Source organism: Equus caballus, chromosome 8, assembly GCF_041296265.1.
Source record: "Equus caballus isolate H_3958 breed thoroughbred chromosome 8, TB-T2T, whole genome shotgun sequence".
In the NCBI taxonomy this organism is placed as follows: domain Eukaryota; kingdom Metazoa; phylum Chordata; class Mammalia; order Perissodactyla; family Equidae; genus Equus; species Equus caballus.
Genome location: NC_091691.1, coordinates 18,506,559 through 18,511,894, shown reverse-complemented (window position 1 = coordinate 18,511,894; position 5,336 = coordinate 18,506,559). Strand labels below are relative to the sequence as shown.

Below are 5,336 nucleotides of genomic sequence, written 5' to 3'. Positions count from 1 at the left end.
TGGGCTGGTGTGAGAATTAAATGAGTACATTTGCATAAAGTGCAAAGAACTGTACCTGGTACAGAGAAAGTGCTCAATAAAACCGTGTTCTAGAGGAATGGGGAGAAACTGCTTAATGGGTACAGAGTTTATTTTGGACTGATGGAAATGTTTTGGAACTAAGTAGAGATGGTAGTGGTCCAGCACTGTGAATGTACTAAATGCCTCTCAATCACTTTACGTGGTTTAATTTTATGTTTTGTGAATTTCACCTCCATAAATTTTTTTAAAACTGTGTGACTGCATGCATTAGTCAGCTCAGGCTGCCATAACAAAATGCCACAGACTGCATGCCTTAAACAACAGAAATTTATTTTTTCGTAGTTCTGGAGGCTGGAAGTCCAAGATCAAGGTGTTGGCAGGGTTGGTTTCTTCCGAGGCCTCTGTCCTGGGCTTGCAGACGGACGTCTTCTCCCTGTGTTCTCACGTGGTGTGTGTGTCTATAAGGACACCAGTCATATGGGATTGGGGGCCCACTCTAATGACCTCATTTTAACTTAATGACCTCTGTAAAGACCCTGTCTCCAAATATAGTCACATTCTGAGGTCCTGAGGGTTAGGGCTTCACATACGAATGTGTGTGCAGGGTGGGGGTGGGGGCACTGCTCCTGCTGTCATTAACACGGAAGAATTTAGAGGAGCTGCTGGTGTCTGGCGGATCTGGGAGACAGTCTGGCCCTTGAGGCTTCTCAATTCAGTGGGAGATTCCAGGCCTTGTTCTTGCCTTCCCCCTGCAGACGCTGTTTACCACCTGCTTCTTCTCAAAATGCTGGCTCCCCTTGGCCTCCGTGGCCCCACCCTCTCCTGGCTCTCCTCCTACCTCCAGGGCCGCTCCTTCTCTCCTTTGCCGCCTCCCCCAGATGGTACACGTTAGGGTACCTTGGGGCTCAGCCACAGGCCCCCTTCTTTCACTTTCTCCCCCCTGTCTACAACTGGAATGACGATCCAGACCCAGTTTAAATGTCCACGTTTCCCTCTTCGGCCCAGCCTGCCTCTCTGAGATCTAGACTCGCTCAGCCAACTGCTCACCTGACATTCCCTTTGGGGTGCTGAAAATTAACTTATCCGAGAGCAACTCACTTCCCCCAACCCCCCTCCACTTACCTTGTCCTCTCCCAATGGTTGCTGCCTTGGGAAAGGCTGCCCATCCATCCTTTCCTGCAAAACCAGAACTTGTCACCATCCTTGGCACCTCTCTCTCCCTCACCATCCATGTCCAAATGCCCCGTAGAGGTTAACTTCTCCATGCCTCAGTTTCCTCATCTATAAAATGGGGATAACAAAGCTCTTCCTATTAAATGAAACATTACAGATATATCAGTTACTCTTGCAGCATAACAAATAGACCCAAAACTCAGCAGCTTAGGACAACTCTGTTGTGCTCTTGGTTTCGTGGGCCAGGAAATGGAGAAGGGCTCAGCTAGGCAGCTCCAAATTGGAAGCAGGTGGCAGCTCGAGAGCCCGTGCTCTCAACCACTGCATGTACTTACTGCTGTCAGATCCCACAGGCCTGGAAAAAGAGCTGAGATTTTATCTTAATTGTCCTGGGAAGCACCCTCCACATTCAAATGCCCAGCAGAGGCTAAGTTCTCAGTGCCTTAGTTTCTTCAGGAAACAGGGAAGAAACTGGGAAGCCCTGTCAGCCCTGATGACATTCAGACCTTGATAAACCAAGTTTCCACCCAGTCGGGCAAAAGGTAGAACCCACAACTGCACAGACACAGAATGTAAGCCATTCTTATGAACGACTATTGCTTTCTTATCAATGATATCCTGGCCCTCCTTCTTTCTTCCTGTCTTCTGATCAAACATGACCAAGATACTATCAGGAAAAAGTTAAAATCTCTTGCCCTTCCACAAAATCCTCTCCACGACTCTAGAAAAGATGGAGAACAGTTTTATCGAACAAGCGTTAAACCAGAACTTGATGCACGTTACAGGTTATCTGCTGATGAGATTACAACGACAGAGAAATCCCTCCCTTTGTATATACACCCAGCCACTGCATTACATCCATGCTCTCGAGATTAATGGAAACTTGTCCTCAGGTAAGAGGACCCAACCACACCTGTCCTAGTTATTCATTCTTTCCTAGTTCATCCTTAGCTCACCTTGTAATTGGGGCACCCATTGTGCTAGCTAATTGCCCTTGTCTCAAAGAATAATAAAACTTCTCATCTTTGTGAGAAGCAGGTGCTTACCCCTTAGAACAAGATGCTCAGGTTAAACTCCCATGGTCACAGGGAGATAAGGACACTATCTTCCCTGATATTTACATTTCAAAGAGATAGTTCCTAGGTCCCTAAGAAAAACATTCCTGGGTTGTAATAGTGGCAGGAGGCATATTTAGCCTTTAAAAAGATTTGCAAAATGTAGTATACATGTACAACGGAATGCTATTCAGCCATAAAAAAAAATGAAGCCCTGATACACGCTACAACATGGACGAACCTCGGGAACATTATGCTAAGTGAAATAAGCCAGACACGAAATGACAAATACAATCCCACTTACATGAAACATCTAGAATAGGCAAATTTATAGAGAGAACATAGGTGACCGGTTACCAGGGGCTGGGAGGGAGGATGGAATGGGGAGTTATTGCTTAATGGGTACAGAGTTTCTGTTTAGGGTGATGAAAAAGTTCTGGAAAGAGACAATGGTGACGATTACACAATATCGTGAATGCCTTAATGTCATTGAATTGTATGCTTAAAAATAGTTAAACGGTAAATTTTCCGTGATGCGTATTTTACCATAATTTTAAAAATAGCACTCACAAAACGGATTTACATACATGTCAAAGAGACAGGAAAGATTTACACACACACAATTTCACAAAGAAATGCTCTAAGAAAGGAAGGAGGGAGTGGATCTCTTCCCCTTTGGCAACAGGGAACATGATCAGTTTTTAAATGTACCCTACAAAACCCTCTTGCTGGATGGCTGCCTGTATTCAACGAAGAACTGGTCCCCACTACCCAAGTTCCTGCTTAAAATCACCCAGCACAAGCCCAAATCCTGGGGTAATCCCCTCCCAGCCCGTCCTGCCTGCCCCTCCTCCCACCCCGAGTTCCTCCAGGGCGCCCTCTCCCTGATCAGGCAAGCTAATAAGTCCGTATTTGTGGACTAGACGTCTCTTTCTGGTTATCTTTGGCTGGAGGACTTCAACATCCGTCTCCACAATCTTTGAGAGAGCCCATTTCAACCCCCTTCGACCTCTTCAATGGCTTTCCTTGTTCTCAGAATAAACATACGCATCCTCTCCCTTCTGGTCCATCTCCCCAGACTCTCCCTCCCACCGGCGAGCCTTTGTTAATACAGTTTCATTTTCCCGGAGTGCTGGCTCCTAGCTCCTAACTCATCCTTTAGCTTTCAACTCAAGCGCTTGCCTGCAGGAACGCGCGTCTGCTGACCTGGACGAGGTGAGCTGCTTCTGTCTTGTGCCCTGACAGAAGCCCCTTCCTTTCGCACAGTGCACACTCCCAGATTGTCACAAAGCTCACCTTGGCGTGATTGTTGAATTCACCCCCCAGCATGGGCGGATCCAGGTTTTGTGGGGCCTGAAGCTTAGACTGCTTGGAGGCCTTATTTTCGAGAAGGAATACAGAAGGATGAGTTCATAAGAGGAGAGCATGTATGTAGAATGAGAAATGAAAGGGCCTTGGGTGGGGTCTTTGCAAGTAAGAGGCCCTGAGGTTGAGCTTCATCAGCTCCAGGGGAAACACGTCTCTTACTATATAATGGTAACCTCCGACACAGCAGAACCTCCGTCCAATTTTGCTCAAATATTTGTTGAATGTACTGCTAGGGTACGTGAGAGGACCTCACACTCTCCTATGAGACTCTTCTTCAGACCTACGAACCCCTACTATCGCTGTATGTGTGTGGCTTGCTCCCTCACCTACCAGAACTCTCGTCAGAGTCACCTCACTGATGGAGGCCTTCTCTGATCACCTTATTTAAACTCTCCATCACTCTGCCCTGCTTTGTATTTCTCCAAAATTACTTACCCATCACCATCTAACATACTCCTTTTTTTTTGTTGGAGGAAGATTACGTCTGAGCTAACATCTGCTGCCAATCCTCCTCTTTTTTTTTTTTGCTGAGGAAGATTGGCCCTGAGCTAACATCTGTGCCCATTTTCCTCTATTTTACATGTGGGACGTCTGTCACAGCATGGCTTGACAAGTGGTGTGTAGGTCCTCACCCAGGATCTGAACCAGTGAACCCCAGGATGCCAAAGAGGAACATGCAAACTTAATCACTGTGCCACTGGGCCAGCCCCTAACATATTGCTTTATTTTTTTTTTTTTTAAACACTTATTCTCTCTCTCCTTCTGGTAGAATGTGAGCTCTACCATTTGATCTCCAATACCTACAAAAGGACCTGACATATAGCAGGTCCTCATTATATTTCTATTGAGTGAGTGAATTAATCCTCTAAGTGCAGCTCAATTGAGTTGAAAGTATTTTGCATGTGGGTGGACATGAATCTCGGAGGGCCGAGGACGGACTAGCCTAGGCTGAAAATGGCCTCCAAACACGTTCACAGTCTAATCTCTAGAACCTGGGAATAGTTTCTATGATGGGTATTTTTTCCCCACACTACCAAGCAATTCTCCAACACCAGCTGGGTGTCCTACCATTCAACTCAGTTCTGACACGATCTACCTGAGACGCACTATCTACCATCGACCTGGAGACAGATCCACAGGTTAAGGGTTCAGTCCTACAAGACCGCCCTTTGCAAGTCCACGTGGTCCCTGTGCTTCTGATAGACGGCTACGGATTGGGATTTCCACAACCCCCTCCTTCTGTTTGATTAATTTGCTAGATCAGCTCCCAGAACTCAGAGAAACATTTTACTCATCATATTACCATTTTATTATAAAATGATATAATTCAGGAACAGCCAGATGGAAGAGATGCACAGGGCAAGGTATGGGGGAAGGGCTCGGAGCTCCCATGCTCTTGGAGCGCGCCGCTCTCCCTGAATCTCCACGTGTTCACCAACCCTGACCAACCCCCATCTCTGAACCCCGACCTTTAGGTTTTTATGGAGGCTTCATTACGTAGGAGTGATTGATTAAATCATTGACCCTTGGCGACTGATTCAACCCCCAGCCCCTCTCCCCTTCCTGGAGGTCTGGGGGGGGGGGGTGGGACTAAAAGTTTCGACCTTCTAATCACATGGTTGGTTCCCCTGGCAACCCATGCCCATCGGGTGTTTTTTGAAAGTCACCTCATTAACATAAACTCAGGTGCGATTGAAAGGGGTTTGCTAAGAGTAATAA

The 5,336-nt window shown here is 46.6% G+C and overlaps 1 long non-coding RNA gene across 2 annotated transcripts; it reads right to left on the bottom strand.

Annotated features, from left to right (window-relative positions):
• Positions 1-330: 330 nt before the first annotated feature.
• On the bottom strand, positions 331-2,504 carry LOC138925338 (uncharacterized). 2 transcript variants are annotated; one of them, XR_011441348.1, is made up of 3 exons: positions 1,890-2,101; positions 1,144-1,302; positions 331-479 (listed from the first exon to the last, which is right to left on the bottom strand). It is a non-coding gene; the product is annotated as an uncharacterized lncRNA (long non-coding RNA). The 2 variants fall into 2 exon arrangements; XR_011441347.1 differs by having other exon boundaries at positions 1,144-2,504.
• Positions 2,505-5,336: the final 2,832 nt, after the last annotated feature.